We start from the raw sequence: 18,246 nt of genomic DNA, 5'->3' as shown, positions 1-18,246 counted from the left end.
CAGCGACTCCATGTCCGCCACATGGCCCAGTGGATCACTGCTTGTGCTTAATGTCACACTCATTTGTCCCAGGTTCCACACCCTTGACAAATATCAATCTCTAATTAGAATTAGCATTTATAAATATATATTTCGGGTCAAACACTGGTCACTGTTTTTGCACGTGGCAACCCCAGCTGCTCTTTAAATGTATGTCTAAATATCTCTGGTGTACTAGCTGAGTCAATGTGTGGGTCATTACCTCCTCCTTGCCCTTTAAAAAAAAAGGTCAGATTTAATTAAGTTTGGTCCCTACTCCAAGCTCCATGAAGCATTTCACTGGGAGAGAACGAAAGTGCCCCTGACGGAAATGGCTGACCTCATTTCGGCAGGTGTCCTTTTAACAAGGCAGTGCAGAAGTATCTGCTTTCACGCGGTAAGGGGAGCTGTGTTATATCAATCAGCGATGGGCTCCCCAGGTCGGCAGCACCATGCAGCAAATGAACATCTGGCTCTGGATTGTTAACAGGCCACTGCTGCCAGGGGAGAGATAACAGCATCCAGAGATGGTGCTGCGTGGCGTCTTAAGACACCGGACCTGCTCCTTGAAGTGTTCATTCCAAAGTGTGTCAATTTCTGGAATGGCTGGTAGGCTGGGTCGTGTATCGAGCACCTGTGTGAGGGGCGCTGCAAGCGCTGTGATGCCGGCACGATGTCTCTGTTTCATGCAGTGATGACACTTGCCAACAGAGGGCAGTGTTAGCAGGACACTGACAGGAAGTGTGTCAAGAGGAACGTTTGGAAAACGTAAAGACTTTGCGTGCACCCTAGCGAGATGGAGCCGGGATGGGGTAGTTCCTCAAATTGGTTGGTGCAGAAACAGTACAATGAATTGCAATTCCAGGATTTTTTTAAAGGAAATTTAAGTAGTGATGCTTAAATAAAACATTGCCGTTAGAATTATGACACTGTAATTATTATGTTTTTTTCCATTTTAAAAATGCTGCTTGGCATGCAAGGCTGGATTGCATGTGTGGCCAAAATTCAGAAACATTTCAAAGAGAAATTGGAGACTTGCAGCTGAGTTTTGGTTTACAGTGACTACAATGAAAGGAGGGAACAAACACACACCCACACAAACACACTAATTCCACTGCTGTCAATAAGGACAGCACTTCTAATGAGGGGTTAGAGTTTCCTTAGAGGGGATGATTGGGTTGATCAGATTCTCAGAAACACTTTTCCCCTTGAGAGGAAAGCAGGGATTTGCCTCTTTGCAAATCGAAACTTCAAAATTAATTCTCAGTTTTTTTCCTAGGCTATCTTATGCACAACATCCCATCACGACCTTCCAAAGCCCCTCTTCTCAAACGCCCGTATGTTGATTAAATTATATCTAAATGATTTAAAGACGGATTAATACATTTGTTTCATTTTGTACCCGTTATATTAATATTTTATGCTCCTCCGCTCCGGGTGTCCACAGCAAGTACTGAAAGGCAGAGAGAGAGACGAAAAGAGGAAGAGAAAATGAGGAGGACAGAGAAGAGCGTAAGGGGGTGGACCCGCCTGGCAATTAGAGGGGGCTTTACTGGTGATTAAGGCAAAATGTGATGGGAGCTGAAGATCCGCTTTCTTAAAACCCCTCCAAGGCAGGCAGACGCCTGCTGGAGTCGGGCTGCAGGGAAAGACCGGCGGAAAGTTTCTGACTTCCACAGAATGCAGCCTGTTTTATCCCCTCTGCCAAAGTGCCCGCGAGAATCCGGCCGCCTCCCCGAAGTAACTTCTAATGACGGCCCTGGCCTCATTTCTCACTTAGAGCCAAGCTCAGTACATGTATATAACCTGGCAAAATTGAAACATCCCATTCTGGATCCCCCGTGCTACCTGGGGTCCTACTCCCTCCATGCCCGGCCATGACCCTCGCCAAGAGAAGAGATCTTTAGATGGATGGATTCGTGGGATACTGAGAGTGAATTTCACTTGGCTGATTGATTTTGCGGCTGAGTAACAAACAATAAAACATGTAGACATGGACGAACTCCCTCTTCCCATCATCAGAGTGACCGTGGAAAAGCACCTGACATCATCGTCATCCTCAGTAGGCTACGCGCCGTCTAACCAGCTGCAAAGTGTGCTGACCTTGAGAGGGCGCCTCTGAGTGTCAGGGAAGTGGGCTGTGCTCTTTTTCAGAGCCGGAAGGTTCACATTGAGAGGAACTTGCTGCTCTCAGCACTTCCTTCTAGGTCAGGCCTCTTTTGGATTCGGGTTTGTTTATCAGGGTTTCTAATTTTTCTTTCCTGTTGCGGCTCTGGTGCCATTTGTCTCATCCGGGGATCCCAAGGTCAGGTGCCACAGTGGAGTGACTGGAGAGGGGGGTCTGCAGGTCTCTGTTTGTGCCGCGCTCTGTCATCGTCATCTGTCACTTCATTGGTCACACTGCCCCATGGTTACCGTGCCCCCACTATCACCGCTGTCACCACTGTGATCATTCAGCTCTGTGCCTCCGACAGCTATTAATGTGAAGCCGCACAGCCCTTCACCCCCACCCAGATAGAGAAGGCCTGCCTGTACCTCCGACAGCTATTAGTGTGAAGCCGCGCAGCCTGGCACCGCCACCCAGACAGGGAAGGCCTGCCTGTGCCTCCAATGGCTATTAGTGTGAAGCCGCGCAGCCTGGCACCGCCACCCAGACAGGGAAGGCCTGCCTGTGCCTCCAATGGCTATTAGTGTGAAGCCGCGCAGCCTGGCACACCCACCCAGACAGGGAAGGCCTGCCTGTGCCTCCAATGGCTATTAGTGTGAAGCCGCGCAGCCTGGCACCGCCACCCAGACAGAGAAGGCCTGCCTGTACCTCCGACAGCTATTAGTGTGAAGCCGCGCAGCCTGGCACCGCCACCCAGACAGGGAAGGCCTGCCTGTGCCTCCGACGGCTATTAGTGTGAAGCCGCGCAGCCTGGCACACCCACCCAGACAGAGAAGGCCTGCCTGTGCTTCCAACAGTTATTAGTGTGAAACCGCGCAGCCCGGCACCACCACCCAGACAGAGAAGGCCTGCCTGTACCTCCGACGGCTATTAGTGTGAAGCTGCGCAGCCCGGCACCGCCACCCAGACAGGGAAGGCCTGCCTGTGCCTCCGACGGCTATTAGTGTGAAGCCGCGCAGCCCGGCACACCCACCCAGACAGGGAAGGCCTGCCTGTGCCTCCGATGGCTATTAGTGTGGAGTCACGCAGCCCGGCACACCCACCCAGACAGAGAATATCACTCTGCTGACCACGGGATTCAAACTGGCAACCTTCTGATCATGGATCTAGAGTCCCAACCCGCAAAGCCGCTGTGTATGTCAGTTGGGTTTTTGTCGTTAATGTTGTTACCTTGCCGGCCACCTTCATCTGCCCAGGTTCCATCTTTCTTCCTATTTTTTCACAGCCGGGGATCTATTTTAAGGACACGTTAATGACTTCTGACTGTTTGGTCGTTCTCCAGGAGGCAACACGCTTTGGAACCAAATTGAACTTTATTTTGTACGTTTTAAATAAGACAATGCCTCTTGGGCATACAAAGTTAACTAGGAACACTAGAAAAGAAAAAGATATTATGCATGTGCAGTGCTGCATTTGAATTAATAACGCTTTCTTTACTTTTCCTAAAAAGGCATCAGGCGATATTTCTCCGCCCACTCGCCACGGTAACAGTGCCAATACAACGAGTTGGGACCACAGGCAATTAGTGGTTTGACAGCTTTCCATAGATGCCGAGTTCAGAAATTCCAGGCTGGGGAAAGGAGGCAGCGGCAGCGGCATGAAAGGCAGACGAAAAGCACGTGGGATGGATGTAACGTTCACGCCAACGTGCGCAGCCACGCCGTGCAGGCCTGTGTGAGTGCGGCGGAGGGAGGACGCAAGATTCTGGCTGCTGCCGTGAATAAGAGCCCCGACGACGGTTTCCGTAGCGATGTGCGGCTGCAGAGCGTGCGGCTGGCATCAGATGCCTGGATGGTTCGCTCACAGGGCTGCGTGGGCCAGCTTGTAGATGGTGATTTATCAGTGACCGTCATCGGGAGCAGCGCGGCTCGTGGGGGGGGCGGTTGGGGGGGGGTGGGGGAGGATGGGGGGGGCGACGAAGCTCTGCTGCGAGTGGGGGGAGGGACAGATACTATATGAAAGGAGACTTTACAGGCTTGATGGATGGGACTTAAACTTGTCAGCTAAATGTTTTGGAAGCTTTGAGGGAATTAGCGGGATAAGTCCCTGAGGGGGGAGAAAAATCCAATCACAAGGATAAGGGGGAAAAAAAAGCACAATTCAAGCAGTGGGGTAGCAGGACATTTGTGTGACGATGGGCTTGACACATCTCCCACTTCCCTTGCGAGACTCAGGTGCCCCCGCCATGTTTTTAGGGTCCGGGTGGGGGGGTGCTTCTGCTGCCATATACAATGGGGTAATTCGGAGGCTCATCTCGGATGCTAATAATTCACGATGAGCCTCTGGCTCCGTGGACAGGGGTGGTCTTTGGAATCCCACGGTTCTGAGAGCAACAGCTGCTACATGAACATGGGTTCTGGTCCCAGCAGTGGAACAACACATGCTGGAGGAGGCAGAGTGGCTGCGAGATGCAGCAGTACTGTAACAGAGCTAAGTGTACACTGAGACAGCAGAAAACCTCCATACTTCCTGGGAGAAAACTACATAAATCACCATCGCCAGCAGGTTATTCTCACAAGCGATCTTAATGACACCATTCTCACCATATTTTATTTTTTCCCTTTTTTGGGTGGGTAGAAAACAGAATTATAATCATCTTTGCATTCCAGCGGAGGGGAAAGGCTGTAGGAAGGTGAGCAATTAGCCTGGAACATCTGCAGGATGAAAACTGGATGGATGCTTTTGTTGCTACGGCCAACAGCACAGAGAGAGAGCGAGCAAATTAAAATGGATCTGTGATGTTTGGCTGATCTTACCGTCTCTGCTTCTACGGAGGACGTGGGAAAAATGAGCCTGTGTTCTAAGCGTTTCAGAAAGCGTGAGATGTTATGTCCTTTTCAGAAGTTAGTCCTAAATTGATTACAAGCAAAAATTTAAAAGAAATTGACCATCTAACTGCGTCAAAGTCTCACAACGCTGCACTTGTTGAGGAACAGAAGTTTCCATTTGAAAATGGAAAGATTGTTTTGCTAAATGAACTGTTACACAACCAACCTACATTTTCTTCTGCAGGGAAATAATATAATTACTGGCCCTCAATTACTAATTCAGTGTTTCATTAAAACAGTACAGTACAAATGCAATTAAACTCAAGTGCATTTATTTAGAGTGACTCAGCGGGGAGTAGCAGGGCCCGGAACCTTCCATTCCTCTGCCAGCTCAATGCGTGGCGTTTTCTGCAACGTACTTCATGATCCAAAGCCATGCATGTAGGTCAGTCGGTGTCTCTAGATTACCTGCAGTGTGTGACTGAGTAGGTTTGGGCCCTTTTGATGGACCGGCATCCCATCCAGTTTGTACCCCAGCCCTGTACACTGTGATGGACTGGCACCCCATCCAGGCTGTACCCCAGCCCTGTACCCTGTGATGGACCGGCATCCCATCCAGGCTGTACCCCAGCCCTGTGCCCTGTGATGGACTGGCATCCCATCCAGGCTGTACCCCAGTCCCGTACCCTGAGATGGACCAGCATCCCATCCAGGCTGTACCCCAGCCCTGTGCTCTGTGATGGACTGGCATCCCATCCAGGCTGTACCCCAGTCCCGTACCCTGTGATGGACCAGCATCCCATCCAGGCTGTACCCCAGCCTTGTGCTCTGTGATGGACTGGCATCCCATCCAGGCTATACCCCAGCCCTGTGCTCTGTGATGGACCGGCATCCCATCCAGGCTGTACCCCAGCCCTGTGCTCTGTGATGGACCGGCATCCCATCCAGGCTGTACCCCAGCCCTGTGCCCTGTGATGGACTGGCATCCCATCCAGGCTGTACCCCAGTCCCGTACCCTGTGATGGACCAGCATCCCATCCAGGCTGTACCCCAGCCTTGTGCTCTGTGATGGACTGGCATCCCATCCAGGCTGTACCCCAGCCCTGTGCTCTGTGATGGACCGGCATCCCATCCAGGCTGTACCCCAGTCCCGTACCCTGTGATGGACCAGCATCCCATCCAGGCTGTACCCCAGCCTTGTGCTCTGTGATGGACTGGCATCCCATCCAGGCTGTACCCCAGCCTTGTGCTCTGTGATGGACTGGCATCCCATCCAGGCTGTACCCCAGTCCCGTACCCTGTGATGGACCAGCATCCCATCCAGGCTGTACCCCAGCCTTGTGCTCTGTGATGGACTGGCATCCCATCCAGGCTGTACCCCAGCCTTGTGCTCTGTGATGGACTGGCATCCCATCCAGGCTGTATCTCAGCCCTGTGCCCTGTAATGGACAGTGGGTACAGTAGTGTTGTTTGTACCTTGTTGGTACATTTAGACAGTTATGGGACAATTGGCAGATCATTGAGGGTACAGCCCCAGTAACAAGTAATTGTACCCTCAAAGGTTCAAACTGGTACTTTTTTCCTGACAGTGTGGGATCCGCTCTTGCAACCCTGCTCAGGATAAGTCGTTCAAGGATGGATGCATTTGTATACTTATTTCTGACCAGCTGTGAAGCACCGTCTAATTGGCGTTGAAGAAATCAATGTCATGTACACCCAGATACTGCCCTCTCCCTGCTGTCCCCATTCACTGCCTCTGCTTTAGATGCTCAGACACTAGCTATCTTGGATGCTTCCTTCACCTGGTACCTGAGCAAGGGCCAGCTGGCTTCCACACTTCTCCGAACCAGAACCAACGTAGAGAAGCATTAAAAGCCAATAAGCCGTGCCCCGTAACATCGCAGTGATTGATTTTTATAAAACTGTGAAAGCTCCTGCTAATCTGTTTAGCTAATCCTAGCCCCTGTTTACTAATAAGTGTGCAAACGAGTGTGTAACCCTGCTTAACTAGCGGCAACTTGCGTTGCCATCCAGTCAGTCAAACATGTCTTGGCTGAGGTCCCAGACAATTTATCATGTCAAAACAAACCATGAGCCCCGAGGGATAAAAAATAAACAAACAAACAAATAAAGCAAAGCTGAACGAGGTGGAGCCCCACCCCCAACGACCCAGGGAAGACATCTGTCCATCTCTGAGGCGTTTCAGCCGTGCTGCTTACCACACCCACTGCACCTGTGGGACCAATCAGTGGGTGGGCACATGCCCAAGCATTCATGTCTGCCTGCTCTGCCACACTGGGAGATATGGGTGTTAGTATTGTAGCTACGCTCACTCTGCATCACTCCCTGGGGACCCACTCCCCTCCGTTGCCCCCCCCCCCCTACTGTTACGAGATGGTGTAAATACATACTTCATCAATCTGCTGTATGTCACATTAGCCAGGTGCCGTGGGGGGGCTGCAGATTGGGCCAGCGGTACCATGTGGCTGATTGCTGTTGTGTGCAGTATCTTGAAAACAAAATGTGAGTTGATGTAACTTAGGTGAGTAAGCAATCCATCCAATAACCATTCATGCTGGATGGGGCATGGGGGGGGGCTGGAGCCTATCCCAGGCAGCATAAGGTACAGGGCGGGGGTACGCCCTGAATGGGTTGCCAGTCCATCGCAGAGCACATGCACAACCATACTCTGTGGGAAATTTAGAGACATCAATTAACCTAATTGATCTGCATGACTTTGTACTGAAGTGGAAAACTGGAACAAACCCACACAACACAGAGAAAACATGCAAACACCACAAATACAGGGCAGAGGTGGGATTCAAACCTACAACCCTGGTAGAGTGAGGCAATCGTGCTGTAACGCTGGCCTCCTACCAAAAAATTTAATATGAGCTTAAAAAAATATGATGTATATGAAAATCTCGGTTTTGTGCTGCCTAATGTGTTAAGAAAACTGGTGAAGTTGCTGGCTATGTTGGTGTATGCGTCACTAAGTCTCCTGACCGCGATCCAGCTGTCAGTGTGCGTGCCTGCGCTTGTCGTTCTGTGTGCGTTTCTGTGCGTCTGCATGTCTGTGTGCGTTTGTGACTGCACACGGTCAACGTGAACACAGCACCTCTGCCTGCTTAGCAGCATATGGGGGTTATTAATGGCTGCTGGTGTCTGCGGCGAGAGGGCAGAGGAAGGCAGATCATTAGCAGCCTGTCCTTATCATTGGCTCGCAGCCTTCTCTGCGTATAAAAGGACCATTACCAGGGTCTGCCTTGACGTTCTCCATTTCCTCTTGTTAGCAGCAGCAAATCTGCACAGAGGATGCAGAGAGACTGAATACACTTCATTCTAGAGGTGGATAGTTCAGATGCAGAAGTTATAAATCCATACCAAGATTTTGTTTCAACCAACCAATTGAGTACTCTGTGACTGTGACACAATATGCTCACCTGATTGGATGAAACAAAATCTCGGTCTGGATTTGCACTTTCTGGACCTTAACTATCCACTCCCGCGTAATTTATAGTTTGATTTTGGGCACCCACTCCTTCCCCCAGGCTACCCAGCAGAAGAGCACAATGTCAGTGTCAGGGCGTGGCAGGTTAAGGGAGGACCGGAGAGAGGAAGAATTTCCTCCCACACACGTTTATTGTCTCGCTGCATCATCTGAAAGCCGATTGCACGACTCTGTGTGGGCAATGCCGTGCTGATGATACCGTCTCTTAAGCCCCCAGCTACGGGCAGTGCCAGGGCAAAAAAGACAGGAAGCAGAGAGAGGCAGCGTATAATCAGAAATGCCTTTGTTTATAACACGCTGCCGCCGTCTTTTCCCCATTTCACCACACTTTGCTTCTAGCTGCTCACAGTTCTTCTCTGATGAAATTAAAGGCATAAGAAACCGTATATGAGATTACAGCATAGATACCTTGTTTCATGAACGCATGGATACACAAAGTTAGATATGCAAGAAACTTTACCTCATATAAAAACAGAGCAAACAACAATAAAATTGCGGCACTGCGGGTGCTTGGACCCCAAAGAGAAACACGAGCATTGAAGTAGACTGAAAAGGCCTCCGCTTCTTCGGCTGGTTGGTTGAAAGCAGTGGGAAGTTCAAACTTTATGGACCAATGCGCAACTGGATTAGAACCGCAGCCTCCCTCGCAGACAGACTGAAACGTGACACTGATGAGGGATGTTGACCTGTCGAGCACGTCGAGGAACAGTAAACATAAGTGTAACGGCCAGTAAGTACATGGTACTTTGCCTTCTGCCTCCTACATGCAGTGTGGTTGCCGTGAATGTAAAGCTTTCTTCTATAGGACTGGAATAAAAAAAGGGCCAATTAAAATGAGCGAAACATACGCTGATTGTAAAACATGGAAAACAAGCGCACTGGCGCAAAATAAACTGTACGGCAAATGTACGATACGCAAACACGACTGCTTTCACTCGGCGCAAATGACATTTATGGCCCAAATGTGCTCCCCCCATGACTAAAATGCGAGGCAGACACCAGGCACTGATAATGCAGCATACAGATCACTTAATGGTTCGGTGTTACAGTATGAGAAATGAAACAAGCTGTGGGAAAGAGAAAAATCCTCGCGCCTCACGACGTCTTCGGTCTCCGGCACAACGCAATCAATCATCCGGTGGTTTTAATGAATAAACCTCATTGTGCAAGACAAAGCATAAATAGTGCGGCGAGTCAGAGTTCTGCCACACCACAGGGTAGCTATCGTCAATCTGCGCAACAGCACACAGGCAGAAATCTTAACAAGACAAAAACACCATTAATCAGAGACGAGGAGCTATTTCTCCAACGCCTCCACTCTGCCGGCCGCGCAAACACTGAATCAACCCTTTTTTTCCCCCCGTTTCAGATTCCAGGGGAGGGAAATCTCTGTCTCGTTACTGTGAGCCAACATGGCTGCAGCCACACGGCTTTGCATTAGGAGCCTGGCATACAACCGAGCTTAACTGTCCAATGAGAGCCCATTAGAGGGAAAAATAGGCAGACATTCTCAAGTCCCCCATCAAGCTCTCTGGCCTATTAATGGCCACGATCTGGGGGAATGGGCATCATGGAGGAGTTTGAACCCCCCCACCCAGCAGGCCATTATGTGGTCGCTGGTGTTGAATTTGTGCCCGACGCAGCCATGCGTGTCACAGCGAGCAGCAGGTGTCAGGATGTGCATCCCCCGACCCCCCCATCTGGCTGAACTTGCCAGTACATGTTTATGGATATAGGCTTTGACCTTTTTACTGACATGGATGTTTGATAAATATTTCATATATATATATATATATATATATATATATATATATATATATACACACACACACACACACACACACACATGTAGGGTATGCCTATCCTTATGGGGCCCGCTCATTCACTTCTATGGGAAAACCAACTTGGTCACCATAGAGTCGTGACCTTAACCCCACTGAAGGTCTTTGGGATGTGCTGAAGGAGGCTCTATGCAGTGGTTCAGCTCACTTGTCAATGCAGGATCTTGGAGAGAAATGAATGCAAATCTGTATGAATCTGTATGAATGAGAGATGATGCATAAGCCCATGGAAACAATGGCATGACAAATGTGCGGCATAATCAAAGCTAAAGGCGGTTCAACGAACAATTTAAATGGTGAATTTGTTATTGACCGGGCAGTTTATATATATATGTGTGTGTGTGTATGTGCGTGTGTGTGTACATGTACATATATGGTGGCAAAATAATATTGTGTCTTGTGTGTCAGTATTGCCTTACTAACACACAAAACATGATACACAATAATGTGATACATGATACATAATCTAATTATGGGTGATAATTACAGGAAACACATACTGTACAGTGCGGCTCCAAAACCATAACAAAAATCATAATATTCCACCTGAATAATGAGCACTGAGTCTCAGGTACCATTAATACCCATTAATAAATGCAAAGAAACAAGAGAATAAAATACATTAATATAGGTTTATAGCGTTCTATTATCTTAGCTTAACTGTTGGGTCAGCGGACAGGAGGAATCAGAAGTCAGGCGACCCCGCGGAGATGAGCTTGCAGGGGCCTTCGCCCGCAGTGGAACCGCTAATCGATGGCACTGCCCATCCCTCCTTCCTGCGAGCGCCCGCGCTGCTCCTGGGCTCTGCCCGCTTCCATAATGAGGGGTGGCCTGCAGGTGCAGATAACGCGCTGTTCCCGCCTCCCTCACTCCCACCTCGGCCTGCAATCCGCCCCCCTGCCACAGAGCCCCCGCTGTCCCGGACTGACATGCACGGTGAATGCCCCGCTCTGGCTTCTTATGACGGGGTGTTTCTGCAGCACGCAGCTCACATGTGATTCGGTGCCACTGGGGCGTCACTGATGTGTGTCAGTAAAGTAGCCATGGAGCAAATAAACAGACAGAGCGTCGGGTTCCCTGACTTCAGCCACGCCGTTTATCGCATTTGCACGGTGGCTCCTTTCGCACAAAGGAAGAGTGGACGGTGTGACGTGCTCGGCCGTGTTTAGGGAAGACTGCAGCCGACACCTCAGCAGAAGGCTCGCAGATAGTTCGCTCCGGAGCCATGTACCATCATTATGGGGGCCGTCAGTGCTTAGTTATTACATTATCGGAGCTCAGTGATATTTAATTTCATGTTCTTTGTGTAATGAGAATGTAGACATAGGGGAATGCTGGGTCTGATACTTAAACTGAGACAGTCAGCCAATCACGGAGCTGGATGCGGCACCTTTATCGGTGCGGTGGATTGTTTGAACAATAGGAGCCGACGCACAATGAGAGCAAGGCGCATCGCTGCATACACTACACACCTCCGGCTGCTTTGAGTGCAAAGTGATGGCCGCTAATGGCCACAGCATTATGTTTCCTCCACTCTAAGGAACCGTTGATTGGCAGAAAAAAACGGTTAGAGGGTTACTGTATAAGGGAAGGTTCTTGGATGAAATTAAAAGCAGCTGTCACTCAGTGCATTCCCGGCACGGCAATAATTAATACACTAGTCTATAAAAAAAATAGGAATTTCCGGACGTGCACAGTAATGGAAGAGACCTCTAGAGACCTGATCTCACCAGCACAGACATCACAGCTCAAAGGCCTTGTGGTTCCCTACTGAACAAAACACCATTTCCATGCTGGTCTATGCTGGTTAGTGCTGGTTTGGTGCTCCTGGTCTACCTGCACAAGGAGCTGGTCCACCAGAAATATTTCATTAATGATGTTAGTCCACCAGCACCAAAACACTGTATGCTGGTGTAACCAGCACGCTTTATGCTGGTCACGCTAGTGACAGCCATGCTGGATTGTGCTGTTTTTTTCATTAGGGTTTTGCATGTGTGTTGACTGGATGGAACGGAGCGCTCTCAACACTATCCTTCACCATGTCATGAGTCACTAACAGTGAACTAAAGGGCATTCAGTGAAAAACAATTATGATTAGTCTTGGAGCAATTTAACAGACACTGTGTGTCTTCCTAACTGGGAGCTGGAATTAACAGAGCTTATTCCTTAATGACAAAAAAAATAACACTTAGTCCACTTAAACCCCAGTCATGGTTGCTGCTGTGCTGCTATACAGCAGCTCTGATGTCCACATGTACACTGAACAAGCATTATAATTACTACAAGTAAAGACTTTAATCTTTTTACTAGCTGGTCGCAATGGTAATGAAAAGCATATTAAGCAACCATTAACCAATAAAAGTACAATTTCACAATCAGCACACTGAAAAGTTACTTCTCTTTTAATAACGGAAATTGATCCAATTCCCCGGACAACCCCAATTATGTGATTAACAAAAGCTCCTAACTGTAGAAGACCAGGATGTGAGAAGAAAGCTCAGCTGCTATCCGAACCCAGTGCCAGTGCCGCATTACGGCGTGTCCAGTCATGCATTAACTGGACACACGGTGCAATATTTATCATCTTTTTTTTTCTTTTGTACGGGGAGCAGAACCCACAGGAAGGGAATTCCGAGCGACGCTGCAACTTGGAATGCTGTCATAATGAGTGAAGTGGACCACTCATCTATGAGACAAGCCTGAGATCTTAGTGGGATGAAGAAGGTGGAAAAGTAAAATGCGATTTGAGTTCTACAGTACACCTTCCCATAAAGCTTCTGTGGTGTTTGCATCTGGTGGTTGGGGGTGATGGAAGCTGTTTGACTTCAACCTGGTGTTCATAAAACTACGCTTGAATTTAATTAGCAGTTGGGATTATAATCTTGAAATATGGGAACATTGTGAGGGAATAGTGGCTGCAGCAGAGGGCGCACCTGGTCCTGTGTAAAATGACCTCATATTTCTTGCCTGTTATATGACCATGAAGAGCAATAATCAAACCTAAAGATTCTCCTGAGATGGCTGCCCAAACCATTAAGCCTCCCTCACGATGTGTAACAGCTGTCAATAGACTTGGCTGCTTGTAGGAAAAAGGACAAAAGATCATCATCAGACTTACTTTTATCACTTCTCAGAGGTTCATTGCTTTGTGCTTCTTGCACCAGGTTAGGTCTTTGTCAGATGGCTTCTGAATAGCAGCTATGTTGTGAATCTCAGTTTGGTGAAGATCAGGACATAAAGTCTTTGTGGAGGCCGTGTCTCAGAGGTGCTGATTCACTTCTGTGGAAACCTTTCAGGTCATACTTTTGTAAGCGCTGTGTTTGGTGGTTCTCCAGTTAACTGCCTATCCCTGTCGGTGAGCCTTTACTTGTGACCATTGTTATTCTCGGTCAGTGTAATTTGTCTGCTTGGCAAATACTATCATGTGTTTTGAAATTGTTCACCTTAGACGCATTGAATAATTCTGCGGTTTCATTCAGGCACAGGCTATTTGGCCTCTGTTAGATCACTCATGCTCCTTTAATAACTCGGATATCAAGGTGCTGACTGTCCAACCAGTTTCATAACTGACTCATGCTACTTACTGGCATTCGACTTAATATGACAACAGCTGTGTCTGTAATTGTGATGTCCTACTGACTGTGATACTCCTGCTATTTTGTCCATTGTTATATTTCCATTGTTTAAAGAGTACATATAACACTGTAAATTGTCTACTGAAGTAAATATAGCTCACGCCAATACTCAGTCCTGTGTGAAACGTAACATTCAATGTAAATAAATCAACCGCAAACTTGATTCCACAAAAGAAGCAGAATCCATAAAGCATAAGGTTAACACCCACTAGGGAAGAAGGGTGTTATGTATTATAGAATTATAAATCTCCATATAATATCAGCAAGACATGGATAAATTTTGTGTGTGTGTGCATATATATATATATATACACACACACACACACGCTCTAGTGAAATCACGTATCTTTCCAAGAGGCATTAGCTATGAGCAGTTACCTCACTTATGAGATGAAGGTCCCACAATTTGTTTCCCCCAAAAAGGAATAATGCATCATGTTGGCAGGATCGTTAAGAAGGCTGTATTTTCTGTAAACGCTTCAGCCTCACCAGAGCAATGCTGGTCCGTGCTGCCTTCCTCCATAACCGCTAAGAACTCGCATGACTGGCCGAGCCCAGGAAGGTACACAGTATAAACAGGATCCATCACTGCTGAGGCGAACAGACAACTCTGCAGATTCTCCTCAATGAATTCAGATCCTTCTACCTCTGATACAGACTACTACTTTTGAGGTGTATTTAGCCGTTAAGTGATTAATCTCCAATTAATCTGATTAAAACATGGCAGGGCTGTGCTTAAATTCAGGGCTCCCTGCTGATACCGACGTTTCAAGATTCCCTACAAGAGGCGTGAAGCTGTTCATCAAAGGCTGCGTGCTGCGTGCTCTCTCTGCGGGGTGAAGTGGCACAATTAACCACCCAGAACCTCTGGGAGAATGATGGAAGGCCCACAATGCAACAGCTAGCAGGAGAGAGACCCCATTAAGGCATGCGAGGATTCGCCACTCTGCCTGCGCCTCACCGCTGAGCATGCAGCGTGCAAATCCTCGTCACTCGCCCGGCGTCCCGCGAGGCAGCTCTTTATAAAAAATTAAGAGATGAAAGGTGTTTTCCCTCCATCCTGTGGGAAACATTATCAGAAAGAAATAAGGATCTTTTCCATTCCCCCTCCAGTCCACTCTCCCTCACTCCTCAGCTATTATTAGCATAAAATGTTTTCAGATGTCCCTGCTGATTGTGCAGCCATTTACTTTCACTCTTGAAATTTGGCCCCGTACGCGGTTCAGGTAATTTATCAACTAGTGGTGTGGAAATTCTCTTGTCCACACGCCCAGACCGGAACATTTCAATGGCTCTATTACAGTGTCCATGAGCAGACTGGGCGGGAACCAGTGCAGAGAAAAGGAAAGCACGGCTCAGAGTCAGAGGAACAATCAATGATCTGCTTTGTGTTCAGATGGGGGATGACTCACTGCCATAGACCAGTGTTTTCCAGCCTGGACCTTGGAGACCCAAAGTTGGCAGTGCTGGCCATTTCAGGTCCAGAACCTACAAATCCAGACCAAGGTTTTGTTTCTCCCAACCAGTTGAGCATAAAGAGTCACATTCACAGAGAACTCAACTGGTTGGTAGAAAAAGAATCTTGGTCTAGATCTGTAGGTTCTGGGCCTGAAATTCCCAACACTGGTAGTCGGTCCACGTTTTTCCTCCCTCCGGGCTGCCTGCCAGACAGTCCACATTTTTGCTCCCGATGTGAGCTGTGAGGGAGCAAAATCATGGACTGTCTGTGGGTCCCTGGGGACTGGATTGGGAAACACAACCGCTGAAAAAAGAGCTTCCTTCTGAGCATTTTGTCTTAATGTGACAGAACACAGAGCATGTAAGACAGAAAATTAAAACACAGAATGATTTTTGCAAACTTAGATATGGCAACAAAAAAAAAGTTAATCTCAGTCAGGGGTCTCCAAACTTATATACAGGGAGAGTTAATTCTGCATAGAAAATGATCTGGGCAGCTGTGTGTGTCATGGCTCATTACCTGAGACAAAGTCAAATACAGGCACATATGCAACATATTATTATTACTGGTGGCGGCGGAGTTATTATTATTAATAATAATGACAACAACAACAAAACAACCACACCAACAGTAATAATTGATCTGATTTCCATGCTCTGTGAGCTACTCATTGGTTCCCTACTAGTGACTTGCAGTTCACTGATTCAAAGCTATAATTTTACCTGAGTTGCACAATTTCTTTAACGAACTCTTGAATAAGGTAAAATGTAAGAGATTATTCTTGTTAGAGTTGTTAGAGCACAGTCACTGCCGTGTCACTGCAGTGCTGCGATTCCCATGTCAATGGACTGTCCTCTTTCTAACTTTAAGCTAAAGCAGAGCAGTGAGGTATATCTAACAGGAAACGTCAGGACCTGCACTGTTCTAAAATGCCACCGGAGGGCGCGCTGCTTGTGTCTCCTCAACTAACTAGGGCACATTTATATAAACTGCAAAAATGTGTGCCCCTAAGACAGGCTTCATGTTGAACCGTTACAAGTCCAGGTCAATTCTAGTTCAATTCCATTTCGATTCCTGTACAATTCTATTATAGTTTCATGCCTTACAGATCATCCACTGTCTACAGTGCATTTGTACGACACCGGGCATTTCGCTCTTATCGGTATACGTTTGACTTTTGTAATTATCAGCACAATTTAGCTCAAAATGTGTCTGCCTGGACTTCTGGCGCGGGGTTAACTTCTGTGCGGCGAGCTGTAATTGCTGTTTATTACTGTTGAAAATCTGGAATGACAGAAACAGCTCAGCTAAAAGCACGAGCAGGGCAGCGCATCAATTATAGCTGCTATACTGCTGGATGTTTTATGCGGCCTGCTCTGTTGGGTGTAAGGTAGCATAATTCAATTGTTCCCGGAGAAATAGACTCATTCATTACGGAGAAAATCTGCCTTCACTGATTATCGTCACAGCACCACCGATGGCACTGACTTCCCTCAAAACAAAGGGCCTTTTTACCGTCGTCTTCAGCACTCTGGGAGGGGGGGGGGGGGGGGAGAGTAAATACAGGACGGAGCAGAGAGAGTTCGTTTAGCAAAATGCAAGAATGTGTGTGGCAGTGACGACAGGATGTGAAAGGGGGCTGACAAAGAACAGAGAAGGAACTGCAGCTTCAGGAACGACCAACGAAGATGCCTCAGGTGGTAGAGAGGAGCTACATTTAGCTGAATCGACTAGCTAATGTCGTTAATGTCTTTACGCATTATGTTTGCCCAGAACAAAGTTTTCTAATTAATGCTACACAAAGATATTTCCCTCTTCCATTCCTGAAGGGCGGGGGGGGGGTACTATTTAACATGGTGCCAAGCATAAGACAGAGATGGCTGTTTCAGTACAGGACCGAGGTCAGGGGTGAGCGCCTCTACTCAGCTCTGACTGACTGTATTAATAGCATCCAGCAAAGTGAGTGAGCTGTAACAGAGGCTAAACACAGCTACCCAGAAGCTCTATGGACAACCAAAAGCCAACGTATCTGCTGGAGCACAGCCCCGGAAACACAGTACTGGGGGGCTTCTGTCCTTTTCCCAGTCCGAGATTTGTAACCCGATAAAGGCTCTGTAATGGCGACTGCAGATTACTTCTTATTCTCTATTTTTGGCCTTGATGATCACCTCATTCCCTTCCTGGAGAAATGCTTCATTATCTTAAATTACAGAGGGGCCATTAAGCTGCCTCCTGTCCACCCCCATCTCCCCAACAAGCTGGGGATTCTGTGTAATCGAGGCTAGACGGTGAGCAGAATACATCGCTAAGGAAATGGAGAATGAGGTTACCATGACTTTTTAGCTCTGAAAATGAGGAAACTGGGGGGTCACCACACCGTGTGCTTGGCTGCCTGTGAGTGCTACGAGGAGCACCCGGCGGCGGGGGCGGGGGGGGGGGGGGGGGGGCGGGGGTTGTGGTGGGTGGGCAGGAAGGCAACCTGATAAAAACTACTGAGAGATGAAAAGACATCTGTTCTGCCTGCATGTGGCTAAAATGAAGCGTTTTTGCAGGTATTGACTTTAAAATGCAACATCAGCACAATTCCGTGTTTTCTAAAAAAATGCCATAAATCTTTAAAAGGTAACAAAACTGCACGGTAATATCTGTGATCACACAGCAGTTTTTTGAAGGCCTTCCTTCTAAGACTACACTAGCAGAACTGAAATGAACGCATATGAATGCAACCGGCGCCAAGGCAGCAGGTAAACATCACGCCCAGATAAACCCTAAGCTGCACACTAACCCCAACCCACTCCTCAACGCTGACCTTATTTCCTGCTGGAGCTGCTCTTTTCTTCGCTGTTG

At 47.9% G+C, this 18,246-nt stretch overlaps 1 protein-coding gene across 4 annotated transcripts in view; it reads right to left on the bottom strand.

The window, feature by feature from the left end:
- The window catches only part of LOC125745056 (cadherin-4), a 271,723-nt gene that overhangs the window by 105,177 nt on the left and 148,300 nt on the right, over positions 1 to 18,246 (bottom strand). The gene's annotated exons all lie outside the window — the stretch shown is intronic.

Source organism: Brienomyrus brachyistius, chromosome 6, assembly GCF_023856365.1.
Source record: "Brienomyrus brachyistius isolate T26 chromosome 6, BBRACH_0.4, whole genome shotgun sequence".
Lineage (NCBI taxonomy): Eukaryota > Metazoa > Chordata > Actinopteri > Osteoglossiformes > Mormyridae > Brienomyrus > Brienomyrus brachyistius.
Note: the sequence above shows the minus strand (reverse complement) of the source record. Positions and strands in the feature narration are given on the sequence as shown.